The 25167-nt window shown below is 38.8% G+C and overlaps 1 pseudogene; it reads right to left on the bottom strand.

Annotated features, from left to right (window-relative positions):
• Window positions 1-3775: 3775 nt before the first annotated feature.
• On the bottom strand, window positions 3776-3876 carry LOC143575685 (small nucleolar RNA R71; annotated as a pseudogene).
• Between the last annotated feature and the right edge of the window lie 21291 nt (window positions 3877-25167).

Raw genomic sequence — 25167 nt, forward strand, 5'->3', positions numbered from 1 at the left:
ATAATAGACGTGATGTTATTAATATAGAAAGAAATGTGATTTTGGTTTATCACGCTTTAATTATGTTTAGTAAAACTAAATATGTGAAATTATGATGTATCTCATTTACATCAATTCTGATTATAAGAATTAGATTTATATTTTAATAAACAATTTTTATTTTTTTTAGCTTCAAAGGGTAAATCGGTTCATGAATTGTTCTAGGGGTGTAATTTGAAGTTTGTAATTACCAGCCATATTATAATAATGCTTAATTAACTTGTACATTATTGCATAATAAACTTGTACATTATAATTGATAAGTCGGTACTAAATAAATTTTATATCGAAACGCTTCAAAAAATATGCACGTCGCAATGGTAAGTTCGGTTTTTTTATAGCATAATATATTAAAATATATATAAAGAATAAGAATTTTAAATAAAGTTGTCAAGTTAAGTATAAAAGATGAGTGGGCAATCATGTAAGAATTTTTAAAATTTAAATAAGGTAACTATAATTAAAGGGTATAAAGTGTAACTATTTTAATTAAAATGGAGACACACATAATGTTTGATTTTGCAATGACATTTTTGCCCATCTTGAGGCTTGTAACATGTGCTTTATGAGTTGTAAAACTCTTAAAATTACACTCTTAACTTTGCCCATGACTCCCGCTTTATATATAGTAGAGATAATAACATATGCTGATTGTATTATATCAAAGGTCACAGGAAAGGTGAACACTTGACACCGAAAGGAAATCACCAAAAGGATTTAAAATCATGTTTAGAGCTAAAGATGGCTGTTTTTTGTGTTTTTTTCTCTTCGGTTGTTTTTATGGTTATATATTCAAAAAGAACTTTATCTATTAAACTATTACCAAATTATCACTATGGCTTAATGAAATATATTTCAAATTTTCAACCAAAAACAACAATAACATTAAAAGATTAATCCTTCCTCATGTCACTAGACAATGATATATATCAAATTTTCAACCAAAAACAACCATAACATTAACAGATTAATGTTTCATCATGCCACTAAACAATGATATATTTCAAATTTTCAACAAAAAACAATCATAACATTAAAAGATTAATGCTTCACCATGTCACTAGACAATGAAAGTATCAATGCTTCATTTTTTGAAAGTTGTTCCTCCATCTTAATCTCGTTTTCTTCTTAAAAAATATAGTTGTTTTATTAACAAATATACAAACATAAAATTAAGTTGCAAAGAGAATGACTTTAATACCTTTTTGATCAATATAAGTTGCTACTGTTATAAGTCGGAATCAATGCTTCTATGTCTTCTACAAGTTGTTCCTCAATATCGTTCTCGTTTTCATCTAAATATGTAAAAAAATGAATGTTATGTGACGAGTGATTCGTCAGGACGATGTTAATTGAGTTAACGGATAGAATTATAGTTGTTAAATCAACTAAATTTAGTGGAATTAGATAACTACTGTTATTTGTGTGATTACAAGTTTGAAGAGTTAAAGGATGACGATACAAGAGCATGGGCGAAAACGGCGAAGGAATCAGAGCTAGAACGAGAAAAATATGAAGAAAATAAGAAAATGGGAAGCTGCTCTACCGTGGTCCACGGTCAACACCATGGGCCACGGTCAACTGGAACAAAAGAGGTAGAACACACCATACCGTAGCGTCTTTGGTGACTGTGGAGTGGACCGTGGACCACGGTCCGAGCGTAACTGCCGTGTTTCCTTGGCTTTATTTGGCGGTTTTGGCTGCTTTTTCAATCATCTTTCAATTAGAATTACTTGGAGATGATTTTGTAGAGTTTAAGACATTATCTTGGTGATTGTAATCATTATTTGGTGTGTTTGATTCGTTTGATGAAGACAATTGATGCTATGATGATCAACAACATCATGAGTGGCTAATTTCTTTGGTATTTCTCTTGGATGTAAGGTTATTTACAAGACACTTTATGTTAATTATTCTTGAACATTGGATTGATTGTCTAATTGTTTATGTTAGTATAATCATGATGTTTATGTGATTGTTTGTAAATTGACCATATCATTTAAACCTAATTTCAATCTATACGTTTTTGGTGTCGTTGACAATTGAGATTTAGTAGAAGGAATTAGGGTTAAACTTATTGATTGATTACCAAGTAACAACCTCGCGTTCTAGGAATCCGAGTACTTAGTTCTTGATTAATCACAAACAATTATATTTACACAAAACCGAGATATTATGGTTTATCCATTGAACTTTAACAAGAGTGTTGCGTAATAATCCGAACTCCAAGAGGAATACTTGCTTAATCGATTGTTTACAACTTATTTGCTAGTTTATTTTAGTTCATAAAACCCAATCAAAATCAACTTGAAAATTACTTTTTGTCATTTTATATTAGTTTAATTGCTAAACTACTTGATTAACACATATTCTACAAACTCTCTGTGTTCAACACCCACTTACTGCTAGCTATTTAGTTGTATTTGGTTTATCTTTGATTGAGTCTTCGACGTCAAGTCAAATTTTGGCGCCGTTGCCTGGGAGTAGTGCGCAACGTGTGTTAATTTTTATAGTTTTTGTTTAATTGTTATTTTCATTTTTACGCGGGTTGTGTTAGTGTGCAGGTACTTACAGGTATATGCATATGCGAAGCTCTCGGTTTTCATCACCGTTAGCTTTTAATCCTGAAATCGAACGAACTTTTCATCAGATTCGGATTCTTCAACACGAGAATAAGATTATTGGGTCTCCAAGCCCATAAAGCCGAACAACCGACACAACAATCATGACTTCAAGTCAATCCATACCACCAATGCCACCACCCACAACAATCACATTCCCACTATCCACTGAACCCGTTACCACTACAAGTCTTACGAGTGAGCCTACCTCAACCATGTTCAGTTTTCAACCACCATCTAACCTTCCACCTTTAAACAACTTCATGCCTGTTCAAGGACAATCATCAAACTCACAACAATCACCTTTCTAATCTCAACAGAACCCACCTTATAATCAGCCATACACATTACCACAAGACCCACCCATCATCCATACCTCACTCGGTCTTAGGTCGGGGCCGCATTGGTTTGGTGGGCCACGTTATGGTGATAGCAATGAGGTGTATGAAGAGTATGAAGAGGGATATTCAAGTGGGGCCGATGGGAATCAATTAAGGGTTCAAGGTCAATTTGGTTATGTACAGCAACAACAAATGCAACAATGAGGTGGACCACATATACATCAAGAACAACTGCAACAACCACAACCCTTGCAACAAGTTCCTCCACAACCTTATTATCAACAACCTCAATAACCAATGCCTCAACCTCAAGTTCAACAATATCAACCACCAAGGCCTGTGTATAGACAAATGGGCCAACCAAGAGTACCAATGGGGGTACCAAGAAGGCATGCAAGAGAGATGGTAAGGAGAATTGAAGCTCACTTTAGACCGGTCATCACCAATAACCCATCTCCGGTGGTTATTCCTCAAAATCAAAATGGAAGAACGTTTGAGGTTAGAACCAATGCGCTTCAAAGTTTACCAAAGTATAAGGGTCTAGCAACAAAAGAACCTTATTTTCACTTGGAGGCATATGATTCGATTTGCAACACGATCGGGGGTCAAGGTTTTTCACCGGATGAGGTTAAGTTGGTTCTGTTCCAATTTTCGTTAGAAGATAACGCAAAGAGATGGTTTTACACATTGCCTTCTGCATCAATTTATACTTGGGCCGAGATGCAACAAAGGTTTTTGGAAGAGTTTTACACGGCCCAAAAAACTAATGATGCAAGACGAAGTTTGAGAAGCTTCCAACAACAACTGGGTGAGATGTTTCATGAAGCATTTGAGCGGTTCAATATGATGATTAAGAATTGTCCTCACCATGGTATTGTTCTTTGGGAGTTGTTAAATGATTTTCATGAGGGGTTGAATGCGGAAGATGAGAGGGATTTAATGTCTATCACAAATGGTACATTTGGTACCAATTATGAACAAGATGATTGGGCATTCTTGGAGCAAATGTCGGTCACATCAAAGAGAAAGGCTCAAACCGCAAGAAGAGCAAGGCCGGCTATTACAAGACCACAGGTACACGCGGTTAACAATGAAGCACCTCAAGTTTCTAATCAAGTGTATGATGTGTGCACGAGTTGTAATGGGTTGGGACATGCTAGTGATACGTGTCCAGGTGTGGAAGGGTAAGTTGAAGAGGTAAACACAATTCAAGGTCAAGGAGGTGGTAATCGAAATTATAACATGAACTCAAACACTTACCACCCCGGGTTGAGAAACCATCCAAATTTTCGATATGGAAATCAGTCAACTCAACTCAATCCTAATTTTCAATGGACTTCTGAAACCCATTTTGTTCCTCATCAACAATATTTTAATCAAGGGAATGCTCAAAGTAGGAACAATCAAGGAAGTCAAGGTTAATTTTAAGGAACGGGTGGTGGTCAAAGCAGGTCTTCGGGTCAAAGTTCATCAAGTGGGAATGAAGTAATGGACATGTTAAAGTTGATGCAACAAGACATGCAGAAAAGGAATCAACTTGATGAAGCCCGAATGCAAAAGGATGAAGTTCGTGACAAGGCAATCCAATCGTTGACCACTCAAATGGGTCAACTTGCAACTGAAGTGGCAGAATTGAAGAAAAACAAAGGTCAATTGCCAAGTGACACCAAGGTAAATCCTTTTCATAACTCGTCTCGTAATGTTCCTATTAATCATGTTAGTGTGTTGAGAAGTGGTAAAGAGTATAAAGCTAATTTATCACCGGAATTGGTTGATGGGGAAGTGGAGGATATTACGGGTAAGGAAAGTGATGATGATGAAATTGAAACCAATAAACCCACTAAACATGTCACTTTTGAGAAACCGTTGCAAACTTTGGGTCAAGCCCCAAATTTAAATGATAAAAACAAGGAAGTGGAATCAAATGTAGTTCCATTTCCTTCAGCTTTGCTTGACCCGCGCAAGAAAAATGTAATTTTAAAACTGGGTCCTTAGAAGGAGGAAATGTGGGAAGTGTTTAAATAGGTAAAAGTGAATTTACCTTTACTTGAAGCAATAAAACAAGTGCCTGCATATGCAAAATTTTTGAAAGAGTTATGTACTCAAAAGAGGCAACAAAAAGTGTCTAAGCGGATGGATTTAACTGAGCGGGTAAGTGCGGTTTTAAAAGGAGATCTCCCACCTAAGCTTCAAGATCCAGGAACACCCTTAATTAGCATTCAAGTGGGTGATTTTCAAATGTCGAGGGCATTATTGGATCTTGGGGCCTGAGTGAGCATTCTCTCGGGGGGGTTATATGACCAATACGACTTTGGTCCTTTGTAACGTGTGGAGACCACAGTTATATTGGCCGATTTGTCTCATAAACTCCCCCGTGGAATCGTGCGGGATGTAATTGTGAAGGTAGAGGATTTTTATTATCCTGTGGATTTTTTGGTTTTGGATTATTCATCAGGTGACTCAAGTCAACAACAAAATGTTATCTTGGGTCGACCATTTTTGAACACTGCTCATGCAATCGTTGATTGTAGATTTGGTACTGTTGACATGGCGTTTGGTAATCGAAAAATGCGTTTAAATGTTTTTACTAACGTTGCTAATTCTTTGAGTGGTGTAGAATGTTTTTTGGCAGATGTGGTGGATCATTGTAATGTGCGTCGGATAACCCTATTACAATGACCCTCACAACTAAGCTTTAAATATAAAACGAAAATCCTAAAACCATACACAACCGGCAAGTGTACCGATCGTAAGTAGTATAGACCTAGGAAGTCCGAGTATCGAACACGTGGACACGTAGGACGCTAACGATCACTAACCCTAGACACGACCTACCTAAGAATAATATTTAATTGATTTTTTATTTCTTTTAACTTAACTGGACTAACTAGACTGACTGACAAAAGTTACCTAAAATAGAAAACTTAACGAAAAACTAACTGTGTTAACTTAGGATGGAGAAAAACGGCTACCTAGGTCTGAATCAAATTGTAGGCCTAACAAGCTAATGGATTGAATGTTATCTAGACACCGGTTCCTAAAGATGACATGACTAAGGATTGCTCGGGCTCACTGGATCACCTCTCGGTCTCACTCAACAAGCCTAAACTACTCAAAATCGGCTAAAACGACCAAACTGGGAAACAATCGTTAACGTGTTCTAATGTTGACTCACCTCTCGGTCTCACCAAAACTAGTCCCTAATGGCAATGAATACTACACAACCAAGGATAGGGGAACAATTCAACTTAAACCAAAATAGATCAACTAGTCGCTCAAAACACCTAAACCTGACAAGAAACGAACTCGCTCTAGCGCAATTTTTATTCTAGCATGCAAAGGCAATGAGACAACCCTAACTTCTTATCACCTCTTGGTCTCTAAGAAGGTGCCTACCCGCTGTACTTTAACCTCAAATTCACGCAACAAAACCCTACGGTTGTACCTACCGCAAACAAACCCTAAGCACAAAGTCTAGAATCAAACAATGCACCGATCAATCAACACAAAACTAATTAACCAACACCAGGGGTTTATGCAATGAATTACTAAAATTTCCAGCCACTAACACAATCTATTTCATGTCTAAATCAAACTTTACAATAATAATTCAAGTCCATCAATTAAACAATCCAACAAGCTCATCAAACACTAACAATAATCATCATTCCTAGGTAGAACTAACAAGTTTAGCTTCTCATAATTTTTGGACAGCAGCTTTTGATCAATAAAAACATCAAATAAACCATTCCAAACATCATAACTATCATTCAATGATCAATACTAATCATAAACAATTCAATCTCTCAATCAATTGCAAAACTAGTTAACAATTTAGCAAGAATAAGAAAGTGATTGAACAAAGTAATGAATGAAAGGATATAAGATGAGTATGGGGCTGTTCTCGGCTGCCACAACTGATGGTAAACGATCCTGAAGCTTGGTTCTTGTGTCTTCTTCCTTCCCTAGCCGCCACAACACTTGAACCCTAGCCGAAAAAAGATTTTGTTCCTCCTTCTTTCCTCCTGCTGGCCGATCGCAACCTAGCTGCTAGTTAGGGTTTTTTTTTCTTTTTTTTGTATTATGATATAATGTAAGACTTGGGCCTCCATGATACATATGGGCCGGGCTTTGAGCTTGGTCTTGAAATCATATGCGTAAAAGTCCATTAAGCTCCTCGAAAAGCTCGGTTTCTTTCTTTTTTTCACCCAAAACCTACAAGATAATAAAAACTATGTAAAACCTATATAAAACAAGTAAAAACACACAAAATATAATATAATACGTAGATAAAAGGTGCAGAAAATACGTGTGTTTTACAACACATCACATTGTAATCCTCATGAATGTGATGAGGATTGTGTGGAAGTTTGTATTTGTGATGATTTGAACAGGTACACGTGTGTGCTTTGCGGATGGAGGAACAAAGACAAGATGCTTTAGCCTTGCAAGAGGGAAGACCACCATGGACACATCATTGGGAGAGTTTGCCAAAGGAAATCAATTCGGATACAAAACCATCTTTGGAGTGTCCACCAAAGGTGGAATTGAAGGAGTTTCCAAGCCACTTGAAGTACGTTTTCTTAGGGGAGAATGAAACCCTCCCGGCTATCATTGCTTCAACTTTGGAGGAAGCTCAAGAGTGGGCGGTTAGTGAAGGTGTTGGAAGCACATAAAGCGGCCATTGGATGGACGCTTGCAGATTTAGAAGGTATTAGTCCTTCTATTGTTATGCATAAAATAATTACAGATGAGGAGGCTAAACCAACAAGTGAGACTCAAAGAAGATTGAACCCAAAATTGAGGGGAGTGGTGAAAAAGGAGGTAATCAAGTGGTTGCATGCGGGGATCATTTATCCCATTTCAGACAGTGCATGGGTGATCCTGACACAGGTAATGCCCAAGAAAGCCGGCATCCAGGTAATAAAAGACGATAATGGTGAACAAATTGCCACCCGACCGGTAACCGGGTGGCGAGTGTGCATTGATTATAGGAAATTAAATACCGCCACCTCAAAAGACCATTTTCCATTACCATTCATTGATCAAATAATTGAAAAACTTTCGGGTCAAAAATATTATTGTTTTTTGGATGGGTATTCGGGGTATAATCAAATTGCAATCCATCCCGATGACCAACACAAAACCACTTTTACTTGTCCATATGGCACCTTTGCTTTTAGACGAATGCCATTTGGATTGTGTAATGCCCCGGCCACTTTTCAAAGATGTATGATGAGCATATTTTCAGACATGGTCGGGGATTCACTTGAAGTTTTTATGAATGACTTCTCCATTTTTGGTTCAACTTTCGAGTCGTGTCTCAACGATTTAGAAAAAGTTTTAAAACGATGTGTTGAGACAAACTTAGTGTTAATTTGGGAGAAAAGTCATTTCATGGTTCAAGAAGGTATTGTGTTGGATCATGTGGTTTCAAGTAGGGGGGTGGAAGTTGATCAAGCAAAGATTAATTTCATCTTTGCCACCCGAAAATGTCAAAGGGGTGAGATCGTTTTTGGGACATGCCGGATTCTATAGGAGATTCATTAAAGGTTTTAGTGCAATTTCAAAACCTTTATCTCATCTCTTATTGAAGGATGTCCCCTTTGTGTTTACTGATGAATGTTTGCAAGTGTTTGACAGTTTGAAGGAGAAGTTAGTGCAAGCACCAATTCTACAATCACCGGATTGGTCAAAGCCGTTTGAAATTATGTGTGATGCTAGTGATAGCACGGTTGGAGCGGTTTTGGGTCAAAGAGTGGACAAAAAGCCGGTGGTAATTTATTATGCGACCAAAACTTTATTTAAGGCACAATTGAACTACACCACTACCGAAAAGGAGTTGCTTGCAGTATTGTATGCCTTAGATAAGTTTTGTTCGTATATCTTGGGAAGTAAAGTTGTGGTATATTCAGATCCGATATTTGATGGAGAAGAAAGATGCAAAACCGCGTTTGATTCGATGGGTGTTATTGTTGCAAGAGTTTGATCTTGAAATCCGTGACTCACTTGTCGCGAATTACACTTGAAGGTGTTGATGATCCGATAGAGAGAAACGAGAAATTTCCGGATGAACAGTTGTTAGCCGTTTCCACCACACCGTGGTATGGTCATTTTGTCAATTATTGGGCCACGGGTGAGATGCTGAAATATTATACCAAGAAAAGGAGGCAATAATTTTTATCCCAAGTCAAGCAATATATTTGGGATGAACCCGATTTGTTCAAAATTGGTGCCGATCAAATCATTAGGCGGTGCATTCCCGAATCAGAAGTTCAAGAGATTTTGGCACATGCTCATTCATCGGCTTGTGGTGGTCACTTTAGTGGGCAAAAGACGGGGTACCGAGTTCTTACCTGTGGGTTTTATTGGCCCACAATTTTTAAAGATGCAAGTGAATATGCCCGCCATTGTGTTAATTGTCAAAAGATGGGTGGAATTTCAAAACGAGATGAGATGCCTTTGCAACCCATATTGGTGGTTGATGTTGGGGCTCGGATTTTCAGTATCCTCAGCAATCATTATATTCAGAACAAATCCAGGATGCGGTATCCTCCAAGATAACAGGTATCCTAATTATGTTATATAACTAACACATTGTCTGCTACTTTCCTTGTTTACCAGGTCAAAGACTGTTGCTATTAACTCCCGAAGACTCGCACTTGCTGTTATTAGAACGTGGCCGATAAGGAAAACGTGTTAGATGGAACGATTAACGGCTAACTAGATTCGGTCTAGCATTTCCATAATTATAGGCAATAGTTGTTAGACTCTTTTCATTATAAATAGAGCTACAAACTTTGATCAAAACACACACTAGACACACGAGACTTACTAGTACTCACATTCTCTGTAATCACAATCGAGTTTTAGCTCCACACTTGTAACCATTTTTTGTTATTAATAAACCGGTGGTGATAGTTTTCACCACCCGCGGTTTTTTTCTTGTTATCCTTAGGATAACGATTTTTTTTCTCGCAACAAATCTCTGTGTTCAAAGTCATTTTTACAAGCACCTAGTCCAATTTTACTAATTTGGTTGTAAAATCACTTTTGTCAATTATTGACCAAAATAATTTGGCGCCTACCATGGGGCTACAGTGCTTCAATCCTTGAAATTCGTTTATTTCATTTTCAATCACTTTCATTCTCTTGACAATGGCCTCACAACGAAAAACCAGTTCAGTCTTCGCTCCGGTGGCCACTATTGCTTCAAGTGTCAACCCAAGACCTCCACCACTGCCGAAGAAAAATACCCAGTCTAGAGAAGAACTTCCACCATTCGCGGGATCCTCTACACGGGTAGACCTGGTCATTTCTAACAATGATATTTTTGCTTTGATGAAACAGGTCAAAACTTACATGGAGCAGCAAGAGAAGACCAACTCAAGGCTATTCAAGGAGATTGAAGGAATCAAAAAGAAACCAGGGTAGGAAGCCACTCCAATCATACCCAAGGTTCTTGATTTTGATTCTCCAGGATCATCTATCCTTCAGAATCCCGGATCCTTGGGGACACAATCAGCAAAGATTCCGCCCCAGCAATAGTTAGGATACTAGGGAACCTACCCTTCTGTATCCTCAGAATTATCCAGACCTACAAGGCCAGAATCCATGAACATGCAGCCTCGTTCAACCATGCCAGCCGACATATTCTTGCCAGGATCTCCTATGGTGTCCTCTGAAGTGCATATTGGAGATGACATCCCTATGCAGACGTCACCTTATCCTGAGGATACTCTCTATGGAGGAACTAGCCATCAAGGCTCAGGATACCAGAGACCTAACCACGACCTCGGTAACAGTTTACTTAATGCTAATTTATACACTAACCGTGGACATGTGTAGGATAAGGGGATATCCCTTGAGATAGCCAGGGAATTGCAAAAAATGAAGGATATGATTTCCAATATCCTGTGGATAATACATCCCATAACTGAAGTTCCCGCAAGTAGCCACAGGATATCCAGGTTCACTTGGCCTATATGTGACGTGGAGATCCCCAAGAAATTCCAGACGCTCAGTATGAAGCTGTACGATAGCACTACGGATCCTGAGGAACACGTAGCACAATATAGAGAAAGGATTGAGATCAACCCCATCCCCATTGACATCAAAGAAGCTTGCCTATGCAAGGGATTCGGTTCAACTTTGACGAGGCCAGCCCTTAAATGGTTATTGAGTATTCGTTCTAACACCATTACCTCATTTTCCCATTTGATTAACTTGTTAAATAATCAATTTTTCTTGTAGTAGATCTTTTGAGATAATGACAGGTGATTTATATAGAATTTTTCAGCATAACCATGAATCCTTAAGGGATTACATAACCAGATTTAGCAGGGAATCTTTGGAGATCCCCAACCTTGACATGGCAGCTGCTGTCGAAGCCTTCAAGATGGGACTAAGGAAGGATTCTCCTTTCTATGACGACTTTGTCATGACTCCATGCAGGAATCTTGATGAAGTCAGAAACAGGGCATTAAGATACATTCGGCTAGAGGATGACAAGAAAGCTCATGGAAGCTCGGTTATCCTGAAGTATGAGTCTGCCAATAGAAAGTCGGACACTCCACAGAAATTCTCTAGGCCCATGCCTTATTCCAAGCAGGATAATTCCAGGATAAATGCCGTGGAAGAAGATGAAGACGATGAAGAGTATCCTAAAATCTCTGAATATTGTTTTAATATTGGTATTAGTGGTGTGATTTGTGCCATGCAGGATCTAGGTGACAAGGCCTGATGGCCTAAGAAAAATGAAAAGCCCGGATCCATCAAAGACAAGTCCAAATGGTGTGCATTCCATGAAGACTTTGGCCATTGCACTGAAGATTGCATAGCACTTCGGAAAGAAATATGATATCTTCTCAGCAAAGGATACCTAAAGGAACTGTTTGGAAAAAACAAAAACAAGAGTCAGGATCCTATCAAGATACCTGAATGGGCACCTTCTCCTCCACCTGGAGCTAAGATTGTATCCTTTATCTCGAGAGGATCCGACATCTGTGGAACCTCATATTTAGCGGCTAAGAAGCGTTCCAGCGAAACAAAGATGGACAACGGAGAAAGACCTCTCCGCACTTCCACTCTGACAACTCAAAGGATCATATCCTTCGATGAGGAGGATCGATGTGATCTTGTGGATCCCAACCATGATGGTTTGGTAATCACTTTATGTATAGCTAACTGTTTTGTGCGCAGGATACTCGTTAATGGAGGAAGCTCTGTGAACATTATCCAAATGGATGCCTTGAACAAGATGGATATCCCGAAATAGAGATTATTCCAAAATCCTCAGTTCTCGTAGGATTCAGTGGCAAGACCAAGAACACTTTGGGAGAAATCAATCTTCCAATATATATTGTGGGAACTAACTCTCTACAAAAATTTTGTGTTATTGACTCATTATCTTATTGTAATGTGATATTAGGCAGGCGCTGGATCCACAGCATGAAGGCAGTACCATTAACTTATCATCAATGTGTGAAACTCCCAAGTCCTTGGGGAGTCATCAAAATTGAAAGTGATCAGCAAGATGCCAAGGAATGTTACGCATCATCAATGAAGTGGACTACGAATCCTACTCAAGCATAGAAATTACAGAAACAGCCGGGGAAGGTCCTGCAAGCAAGAGAGCAGGATGTAAAGGAAGTATCTTTGGATCCTCAGGATACTGAGATCAAAGTATTATTAGGATCAAGTATTCTTGAGGATATTGAGATGGAGTTGATATCCTTCCTAAAGAAAAGAGCTTCTACCTTCGCCTGGAAACATAATGATATGACAGGTATCTCTAAATCTATAATCACTCATAAACTTGGTATAGATAAATCTTTCAGGCCGGTACATCAAAAGCGTAGGAAGTTTGCTCCTGAGAGAAACATTATCATACAAGAAGAAGTGCAGAATCTGCTTAAGACCAAGATGATAAGAGAGGTCCAATATCCTAGATGGTTTGCCAATATAGTTGTAGTCCAGAAGAAGAATGGAAAGTGGGGAGTATGTGTGGACTTCACAGACCTGAATAAGGCCTGTCCAAAAGATCCATTTCCACTCCCACACATTGACTCAATGGTGAATGCAACTGTTGGCCATGAACTGCTAACCTTCATGGATGCATCCTCAGGATTTCAACAAATTCAAATGGACCCTTCGGATCAAGAAGATACAGCCTTCATGACTCCCACAGGTATATACTGTTATACTGCAATGCCTTTTGGACTAAAAAATGAAGGTGCAACATACCAGAGGCTAGTCAACATGATGTTCAAAGACTAACTAGGGGACACGATGGAAGTCTACATAGATGACATGGTGGTAAAGTCAAAAAAGGCTGAGGATCATCTCAAAGACTTGGCAACAACATTTGATATCCTGGATGAGTATAACATGAAGCTGAATCCAGCCAAGTGTCACTTTGGGTCAAAGAAGGAAAGTTCCTTGGATACATGGTCACTAAGAGAGGAATAGAAGCAAGCCCTGAGCAGATCAAGGCCATCCTAGATATCAGATCACCAAGAAACGTCAAAGATGTCCAAAGATTGACCGGAAGAATAGCTGCACTCAACAGATTCATCTCAAGATCTTCAGAGAAGTGTAAAGACTTCCATGATATCCTGAGGAAGAATTAAAAGTTCGAATGGGGAGAAAATCAAGAAAGGGTATTGGTATCCTTGAAGGAATACTTATCCTCAGCACCACTCCTGATGAAGCCAGTTGACGGTGAACCACTGTCCTTGTACTTAGCTGTTTCTGGAAGTGCAATAAGTGTTGTCTTAGTCAAAGATCATGAAGATCAACAACATCCGATATATTATGTAAGTAAAAGTCTACTAGATGCTGAATCCAGGTATTCTTATATTGAAAAATTAATTTTAGCACTTGTAATGGCTTCTACTAAATTAAGACATTACTTTGAAACCCATGCTATACATATTAAAACTAACTATCCTATTAAGGCTGTTTTGAGAAAACCAGAAATGTCAGGTAGGATGGAAAAATAGGCTGTAAAACTTAGTGCATACGATATCTTGTATGAGCCAAGGACAACCATCAAATCTCAGGCACTTGCCGACTTTGTGGCTGATTTTAGCTAGGATATACTCAGAGAAGTAGAAACAGAAGTTCAGCAGTTGGAGGTCAAGGAAGGTTGGACCTTGCATACGGATGGTGCCTCCAACATAAGAGGAACAGGTCTAGGTATCCTACTAAAATCGCCACAGGGGGACATTATACCTTTATCTATATCTTGTGAATTTCAGGCTACTAATAATGAGGCTGAGTATGAAGCCTTAATAGCTGGTTTGCAATTAGCTAAGGATATGAATGTCAGGTATCTTCAAGTTTATGTTGATTCTTTGTTATTAGCTAACCATTTCAATGACTCTTATGCAGTGAATGCAGAAAACTTAATAAAATATTTAGAAATAGTTAAGAAATTAGCTATGTGTTTCGAAACATTTGATATAGTACAGGTACCAAGGGAAGAGAACACTGAAGCGGATGCCTTAGCAAATTTGGCATCAGCTCTCAAGATACCAGGAGATGTCAAGATACCTATCGTGCATATCTTGACTCCAGCAACAAAGGAGAACCTCGAAGTCTTAGAGACTTCAAATCACCATGATAATCCAGTATCTTGGACCAATCCCATAATATGTTATCTTCAGGATAACGAGATCCCAAAAGGGGAAAATCCCAGAGCTTTCTAAATGAAGGTAACCCAGTACATTGTTTTAAATAATGTTTTGTATAGAAAATCACTTGCAGGTCCATACTTGAGTTTCTTGGAATATCAAGAAGCACAAGAAGTTCTCAAGGACATACATGAAGGTGATTGTGGAAACCACACTGGGGGCAGAGCCTTAGCATCCAAGATACTAAGGACAGGTTACTTCTGGCCAACAATGAAGAAGTACGCAATGAACTTCTCCAGAAAATGTGATGCTTGTCAAAGACACAGCAACATCCTGCATCAACCAGTTGAACCGTTATATCCTATCATATCCCCATGGCCATTTATGAAGTGGGGAATGGATATTGTGGGAAAGCTGCCCAAGGCTCCTGGTGGAAAGGACTTTATGCTGGCCATGACGGATTACTTCTCCAAGTGGATCGAAGCAGAGGCATTTGTCCAAGTTAAAGAAAAGGATGTGATCTCATTCATCAAACGCAACATCCTGACAAGATTTGGTATCCCGGCATAGATTGTTTGTGACAATGGATCACAGTTCATCGGAAGTAGAACAACCAACTTTTGTGAAAGTTGGGGAATCAAGATGGTGACTTCAACTTCAGTACATCCTTAAGCTAATGGTCAAGCAGAATCTAGTAACAAGATCATCATCAACAATCTGAAGAAGAAATTGTGGTCCAAGAAGGGAAAATGGGCTGAAGAACTACCATTTGTTCTTTGGGCTGATAGAACCACTTCAAAAAATGCAACGGGACAAACACCTTTCTCCTTGGTGTTTGGGGCCAAAGTTGTTATCCCTACAGAGGTGGTGATCCCCACAGCAAGAACCAGCATCCAGGATACTGAGTCTAACAACCAAAGCCTTATTGAAGACCTGGATACTATTGATGAACTCAGAGATCTCGCCAGGATTAGAATGGCAGCATACCAACAAAGAATAGCCAAGTCCTACAACAAGAATATCAGGATTCGAAGGTTCCAAGTAGGGGACATGGTGTTAAGAAAGGCATTCCAGAATACCACTAACCTAGCAGATGGAAAGCTAGCTCCAAAGTGGGAAGGCCCTTACTTGATCGATTCAGAAGCGGGCAAAGGGGCCTACAGATTAATCACTATGGAAGGAGTCCCTATACCAAGAGCTTGGAATGCTATCCATCTCAAAGCATATTTTTGTTAGTATCCTTAACTAGTATGTTCATCTTAGAATAAAGGTATGTTCCTTCGTCTATTTTTTACATTTTTGGACTTTATTATCTCTGAATCAAGTTTACTGACTTAAGCATCGGAGGGGTGTTAGCCAGGCTAACACCCACACCTCATCAAGAGCTTAGTGTTTTGCAGTTATCCCAAGGATACGTTATCTTCACAACAGTCAGAGGCTGATCATCTCATACACGAATATGATATCCCTGATATCTCCTAAGGTTTAAAGGTCTTCACCTTTCCAACGAACGCCTGGAGCGCATGAATAAGATATCCTGGATATCGTCTAAGGTTTAAAGGTATTCACCTTTCTAACGCCGCCTGGAGCGCACGATGATTCGATATAGTTCGAGGATGGTGGACCAGACCAGCTGATAATCCGTTTGTTGTTGGCTATATACCGAATCCTTAAGATAAGTGGCAGACGTGTCACACATATGGTTTATAACATTTTCATGTTATCTAAGGTTTATAATATTTTCATGTTATCTAAAGTCTTGGCATTTTCATGCCTGTACGTTTGGGACTTTCCCCAGCTTCATCTCAAGTTTAGACATTTTCAAGTCTCTCAAGAAAAGGCTTTGTCGCCAGTAAAAAGGCTTTATCACTAGTTAAAAGGCTTAATCGCCAGAATTATCTAACTTTGTCTTGACAGATTGGAAATCGGCCAGGTCACTAAGTGTAAAAGATATTACTAAGTTGCTTTTAATTTAGTAAATCTCCAGAAGCTTGATACTTAAAAAGATCGGCAGTTGGGGACATCATGTGTAAGCTTGTTAAAATTTATAAATGTTCTCTACAAAGGTACTCTTTACACTTAGTCTTTTTACAAATTTCGTCTTTGAAGACATAATCTTTTGGTTTGATTTACACCAAGTCTATTTACACATTTTTGTCTTTGGTTTAATTGCTACAATTCATATTTACACAAGACTTAAGAATATATGGTCCTTAGAGATGTTATCTTAATATATGATAGGGTTTCAAAACATATTTTCTAAAGATAAAAACTTTAAAATATACTACTTCGAAGCAAGATGAATTTGAGAATTATGTTTAGGACACTTTATCCTCAAGATAATGTATTTCAAAAACTTAAAGATATTTTCGTAAGACATGTTCTAATCGAAGTATATTCGGACAAGTTATCTAAAACTTACAAGTTACTGAACACAATGCTTAAAGCCAAAAGATTATATTATTATTAATCATAACAGCAGGAAATTAAAAAGGCAACACCCGGGTTTCGTCTTGAAAAGCCAAGATCCCTCCACCCGAATATTGCCAGATGTCCAAAAGTCAAGATAACATGGGCTTCGTCTTGGAAAGTCAAGATCCCTCCACCCATGTATCCTAATATCCTAAGCATAATATTTTTTTAAGATTGAAAAGTAAATTGTTCAACAACCATTACAACTCAACATCAGACCAACAAACACAAACACATAAAAAATTGGGCTCAAGCATTTTCTTTACCGCCATCATCGCCCAATTGCACCTCAGCACCAACCGCTTTCACCGCATCCTTGACCGTCACCTCCACAGCCTCCTCAACTGCCTTCTCAGCTCCACTTGGACCAGCCTCCTCCACACTTTCACCATTAAGCTCAGCCAAAACTCTCTCCCAACCAGCTACATCCCAAAAGGGAGTATCCAGACCAGCATCCTTTGCTTCCTTAGCTATCTTGAGCCGGGACTGGAATACGGAGACAGTAGCCGACTTCCTCGCCCCCTCCATGACCTCATGAACCTTCACCAAGCACTCCGCTTCCTGAATAATTAACTCCTTCTTGGCCACTGACAGCTCTTGTTTCACGCCATCTAGCTCTTTGATCTTCTTGTCAAGAAGACTGTCTTTGTGGTCCCTATCTTCATCAATTCAGAGATGCGGGTGTGGGCTTCATGAAGTTCAAGGCTCATGGCAGTATACCGGGAGGAAAGAAACTCAAGGCCCTACAAGGATAAGGAATCCTTAATATATATTATCCTCAAGATATAGGAAAACGTGACAAAAGGGAAATATACTTGTTGGGTCTTATTCATAGCATCATGGAAATCAATGTCATGTACAGGGATGGAGTCACTGGTCTCTTGACTCTTCCGTTTCTTAGAGCCTTTCGCTCGGCTGCCTTTCGGTCGAGGGATAGAGCTGGGGATGTGTTCCTTCTTGATAGTACTTTGGGTGGATACCATGCTGTCAATGTCTTCAAGAGCAAAAACAGGAGCAGACTTGCCTACGAATACACAGGTTAATATCTCCGATCCTTAAATTTCTTGCTAACATCTCAGTATTTCTTACCAGACATAACGGAGCTCGCGGACGAAGATGATTCTTGAAGGTCTGATTGGAAATAAAACGTCCTCTCCTCCTCGTCAATAAGAAAGAAAGAGGCAAGTTTATCCTCAGTTTCTCTGGTGGGAGGGGCAATCTCGAAGAACTTCAAAGCTGCAAAAAATAAACAATATCAGTTACAGAGATATCAACATGTATGTTCAAGATACAGTATCCTACTTTTGGAAACCCAGAGATAAGGAAGAGTATCAGGTCGTGGGAGAGAATCTCTCCTAACAAAGAAGAATTGTCTTTTCCACTGGTCATTATTCTGGGTGTTTCTTAGAACAAGCGGGGGTTCGACTGGATTTGGTTTTAAGAAGATATCTTGAAGATCCGTGGCTGCGAAGGTCATATACTGAAGCAAGCTCCTAAAGGGTAAGATCGAGGGCATGGTCAGCGATTAACCTCTCCAAAACGAACAAGGTCCTCCAAACCATGGGCATGGTTTGGACAAAACTGAGACCGGTTCTAATAAAGAACTCGGTAGTAAAAGCAAGAAATGGATAAGAAAAGCTGATTTTGAACGGCAAAAACGGAAAGTAAACCCAGGTCTTAGAGACAAGGTCTGATAAGACGACCAGATCGAAGGGTTGGAAAACGGCTCCCGGAGGGAAGCAGCCTTGGGACTGTAAACTTGCAATATCGTTGTTATTGAACGTGTATGTCTCATTCACGGGGTTGGAAAGAAGATTTTGGGAAACGAAATCTTTAATACCGGAATCACGAAGCTTCGGACTCATAGTTTCCAGAAGATAAAGGAAAGAAAGTAAAACGAGATTACCTGGATAGAAGAACAAGTGAGTAAAAATGTTATTTATCGAAGTAATTATAAGGCCGGCCTAGGGTTTACTCAAAGGACGGATGGATGACACATGCATCAACAATCCACCACGCATGCGAAGATTCAAAATTCAAAATTCAAAAATTTTACAGCTGTAAACCATATCTACAACTGTTAAATTTGGGGACAATTGTTGGGGCTCGGATTTTCAGTATCCTCAGCAATCATTATATTTAGAACAAATCCAGGATGCGGTATCCTCCAAGGTAACAGGTATCCTAATTATGTTATATAACTAACACGTTGTCTGCTACTTTCCTTGTTTACCAGGTTAAAGACCGTTGCTATTAACTCCCGAAGACTCGCACTTGCTGTTATTAGAACGTGGCCGATAAGGAAAATGTGTTAGATAGAACGACTAACGGCTAATTGGATTCAGTCTAGCATTTCCATAATTATAGGCAATAGTTGTTAGACTCTTTTCATTATAAATAGAGCTACAAACTTTAATCAAAACACACACTAGACACACGAGACTTACTAGTACTCGCATTCTCTGTAATCACGATCGAGTTTTAGCTCCACACTTGTAACCATTTTTTGTTATTAATAAACCGGTGGTGATAGTTTTCACCGCCCGGGGTTTTTTTCTTGTTATCCTTAGGATAACGAGTTTTTTCCTCATAACAAATCTCTGTGTTCAAAGTCATTTTTACAAGCACCTAGTCCCATTTTACTAATTTTGGTTGTAAAATCACTATTGTCAATTTTTGACCAAAACAGTTGACATTTTTTATGTATGGGGTATTGACTTTGTGGGCCCATTTCCAAATTATTATGGGTACTTATATATTTTGGTGGCGGTGGATTATGTTTCAAAGTCGGTTGAGGATATAGCAACAAGGACCAATGATCACACCGTGGCATGTAAGTTTGTTCAATCCAATATTTTTGCAAGATTTGACATTCCGAGAGTGATAATAAGCGATGGTGGAACGCACTTCAAGAACTTCAATTTCGGGAAATTGTTGAAATGGTATAATGTGAATCATCGAATTGCTACTCCGTATCACCCGCAAACAAGTGGACAAGTTGAAGTGTTCAACCAACAAATTAAAGAAATATTGATGAAGACGGTGCGGGTTGATAGGAAGGATTGGTCGGTGAAGTTGGATGATGCACTATGGGCATACCGAACCGCTTACAAAACGCCCATAGGAGCGACTCCTTACCGGTTGGTTTATAGAAAAGGATGTCATTTGCCTATGGAGTTGGCTCACCGGGCGTTGTGGGCGATGAAGAGTGTAAATATGGACTAGAATGAAGCCGATGAGTTGAGAAAGTTAAAGTTGGCGGAATTAGAAGAGATAAGGGATGAGGCTTATGAATGCCCATCGGCATACAAAGACAAGTTGAAAAAAGTTCATGATGCTAAATTGAGAAAGCGGGTTTTTGAAGAAGGGCAAAAAGTTTGGTTATATAATTCACGGCTTAAACTTTTTCACGAAAAGTTGAAAAGCAAATGGATGGGCCCGTATGTTATCACAAGAGTCGGGAGGTTTGGTGATGTGGAGATTGAAGACATGCAGAGTCAAGTTAAACAAATTATGAACGGGCATTGCCTTAAACCATACTTGGAAGGAAAGGATTTAAACATTCTTGACAATGACAAGGTGAGTTTCCTCCTAAGCTCACCGGATGGCTCTACTTCGTAAAGGAAAGGCCCAGGTTTGTTGTATAGTGTAACATAGCTTCTGTTCAAATTTTTCTTTAAAATTACCTTTCTCGTTATGAGTTTGTCCAATTCAAGTGTGGGGAAATTCGTATGTATTTCTTTACCGTGTTGTGGGCAACTCGGGTTTTTCATGGGGGGTAGGGTAATTTTTAATTTTAGTTTTTTTTGTAATTACTTGATTTTGGTAAGGAATTGTTGGGTTTTAACAAGATTATCAAAGTCATAAAATCCCAATTTTATGAAAAACACAGCGGAAATTAGTTTTAAATCTTGTTAATTTCATATGTATAAAACCTATTTTAGACATGCAAAACCCAAGCCCGGATCCAAATACGAAATACATACTATCAAACACATGCATGTCACTTTAAGTACATGCATGTTAAAGCTACCTTTCAAATCCAAGGAAGAGGAAGGAGATGATGATGAAGAAGGCAAGAACTTGAATATGAAGCTCCTCAAGCTAGCATACCCCAAGCTTTCCAACAAACACCACTTGTAGCTAGGATTTTCACTTGAAAACACTCCTTGGTTCCTTTTCTATGGCCGTCCAAAGAGAGGAAAAAAGGGAGAGTGAGTAGAGGATTTATCCTCTATTCTTGTGTTGTATTACTTGAAGTTTTTCTTCCTTCCCTTTTGGTTCCTCTTGGCCGAAACTAATGGAGAGAAAGGGAGAGGAGAGGGAAAAACTTTTCTATCTTGTGTTGTTGTATGAGAAAGAGAAGAGTTTAGAGTCTTTCAAGAGCCACCTCCAAGACACCCAATCAAATGTTATGCATGTACCCACTAAGATATAAATAATAATAAAAAATGAAGAGTGAAAGAGGGGGGGGGGGGCGGCCACCCTCTCACCCATTTTATTTTCATATATATATATATATATATACATATATATATTCTTTTCTTTTATATCATAAAACTCAATTGTGTTATTTCCCAAAATAAACATAACACAATATAGGTAACATGCTTGACATATTGTTACTTAACCCCTTTAAACAACAATATGGAATGCTCTTTCTCAAAGTATAAATCATCCACATGATTTATTTATTTCACAAGTACATTTTATTTAGAAATCCCTTTCTAAATAACTCAAGTGTTAATATTTATTTGTTATGATCATATCATATATAAACAAATATTGTAGGTATTTGTCTAGCTTGTTATTGGGTATGACCCGACTAGGATCATGACATACTAGCCACATCAATAATAATATGTGTCTTGGGCATAACGAGTCCAACAATCTCCCACTTGCACAAGATACATAGAAGATTGATGCAAGTAGCAAATACCGCCTAACTACGGTTCACTAACCCTAATACGCATGACGAAGTGCCATTCAATAACATCATCCCCTTCAAGTCCCTTACTTGAAATGATTTAAGTACATCTATCATTTATCCTTTTGCCTCAGATGTCATGTCAAATCCAGAGACATAGAGTGATCAATGTCTGTTGATTTAACTTTCAGGCCTTAGACATCTCACTCTCAACGAATAAGAGGGACAAATCCCCTCTTGACTACATACGTCTCTCACAATCACCTTGTACCAGACCTGATCTTAGCCTTATATACCGTCATGTTTCAGAGCAGCGAAGAACTAAGTCAAAGTATAATACTTAGTGAATATCAAGACCCAATATGTATCTCATGTCGGAGGATACTATGATATTCGCCTTTACTCAAATTTACTTATGATCAATCACAAGGATTCCATGTAGTAACATTTGAGAGCGGGCCTGCCCAATATTTATAACCCATAAATATCTATGAACCTTGGCAGCAACCCTTGCTCTATATTCATATCCCATGAATATCCACCAATCCAAGTTCATAATAGTCTTACCTTCATATTTGTTCCCACAAATATGAGCGACTACGGACATTTAGAATAAGTAACTTATTCATGGATTTAAACATGCTAAAATGGAACATAACTCAAAATGTCATAATCATAAACCATAATCATATGAATGAGTCAAAATAACAATTGTTCCGATATCCAAATACAAAATTCGATCATATCCGATCAATAGAATATCGAAGTCCTAAGGCACAAGTATGACCCTCATGCTTTGGCCTTTCAAGGAGCTTCGTGAGTGGATCCACAATGTTTTGATGGGTGTGAACTTTGCGAATACATATCTTTCCTTTTTCAACTTCATCCCTTATGTAGTTGAACCTTCGCTCAATGTGCCTCGTCTTTTGATGTGCACGAGGTTCCTTAATTTGAGCAATCGCACCCTCGTTGTCACAAAAGATCTCTAGAGGGTCCTGAATGGTACGGACTACCCCTAAGTCGGCAATAAATTTTCTAATCCACGCAGCTTCTTGAGCTGCCAATGAGGCGGCGATGTATTCCGATTCCGTGGTGGATAATGCTACCACGTCTTGCATTGAGCTCTTCCAAGAGATTGCCCCACCATTCATAACGAAAACATATCCTGATTGTGATCTAGAATCATCTCGATCGGTTTGGAAACTCGCATCCGTGTAACCCTTTACAACGAGTTCCTCCTCACCCGAATCGTATATTAGACATGTCCTTAGTCCTTCTAAGGTATTTCAATATACTCTTAACCGCCATCCAATGGCTACTTCCCGGATTATGTTGGAATCTACTTGTCATGCTTAAAGCGCATGACACATCCGGTCTAGTGCATACCATTGCATACATGATGGATCCAATAGCTGATGCGTATGGGATTCCATTCATTTTATCTTGCTCTTCCTTCGAGCTTGGACATTGAGACGCACTCAATATCGTTCCTCTTTGAATAGGTACCAAACCTTTCTTAGAGTTCTCCATCTTGAACCTCTTCAAGATTTTGTCAACGTATGCACTTTGGTTTAAACCTATCAACCGCCTTGATCTATCCCTATAGATCTTTATTCCCAAAATATAGGCGGCTTCACCAAGATCCTTGATAGAAAAACAACTTCCAAGCCATGCTTTTACCTCTTCCATGGTTGGACTGTCATTCCCAAATAGTTGTATGTCATCAACATACAATACTAAGAAGGTAATGATGCTCCCACTAGCTTTCTTATACACACAAGCTTCATCACCATTCTTGATGAATCCAAATTTCTTAACTTCTTCATCAAATCGGTGATTCCAACTTCTAGATGCTTGTTTCAATCCATAGATTGATTTCTTTAACTTGCATACTTTGTTAGGATGTTGTGGATCGACAAAACCTTCGGGTTGAACCATATAGACATCTTCCTCAAGATGCCCATTTAGGAAAGCGGTTTTGACATCCATTTGCCGTATCTCATAGTCATAATGTGCGGCTATGGCAAAAAATATCCTAATAGACTTTAGCATTGCTACGGGAGAAAAAGTTTCATCATAGTCAACCCCTTGAGTTTGAGAGAAACCTTTTGCTGCAAGTCTAGCTTTATAAGTATCCAAGTTTCCATGCTTATCGGTTTTCATCTTGAAAACCCACTTACTTCCAACCGGTTTGGAATTAAGAGGTGGTACAACCAAATCCCATACTTGGTTGTCATGCATGGATTGCATCTCTATGTTCATGGCCTCAAGCCATTTGTCACAATCGGATTGTGACATTGCATCACGGTATGTGGTGGGTTCATCCAAATCTACCACATAGCATCCATCCATGAAAAATCCATATCTTTTGGGTGGATGACTAATTCTACCGGATTTGCGAACGTTTTGTGTGTTTTGATCAACCACTTGATCATTATCAACAACCTCTTGTTTATTGCTAGTATTAACCAAACGTGTATCGGCTTGTGGTTCTCGATCCTCCTCGAGTTCCACCGTTCTACTAGTACCTTCCATAAGGAATTTAGTTTCCATGAACTCGGCCTTTCGAGCAACAAATACCTTTTGCTCGGTTGGGTTGTAGAAATAATATCCCATAGAGTCCTTGGGATATCCTACAAAGATACATTTAGTGGATCGACTTTCAAGTTTGTTTTGTGTGTTGTTCTTGACATAAGCCTCACAACCCCATACCTTTAAATATGATAATGATGGAACCCTTCCATTCCATATTTCATAAAGTGTTTTGTCCATTTTCTTGGTTGGGGCCATATTTAGAATACGGGCCGCGGAGAACAAAGAGAAACCCCAAAATGATAGAGGCAATGTGCTTCTAGCCATCAAAGATCAAACCATATCCAATAGAGTTCGATTCCTCCTCTCGGACACACTATTATGTTGTGGTGTTCTGGGTGGAGTAAGTTGTGAGATGATCCCACAACTCCTAAGATGATCTCGGAAAGCATCACTTAGGTACTCACCTCCTCTATCCAAACGAAGTACTTTGATGGTTTTATCGAGTTGATTTTGTACTTCATTTTGGAAGACTTTGAACATTTCAAATGCTTCATCTTTGTGTCTTATCAAGTACACCCATAACGACTATAATCGTC

This window comes from Bidens hawaiensis, unplaced genomic scaffold (genome assembly GCF_021521415.1).
Source record: "Bidens hawaiensis isolate Kalapana, Puna unplaced genomic scaffold, B.hawaiensis_p1.1 tig00027580_1, whole genome shotgun sequence".
Taxonomy (NCBI): domain Eukaryota; kingdom Viridiplantae; phylum Streptophyta; class Magnoliopsida; order Asterales; family Asteraceae; genus Bidens; species Bidens hawaiensis.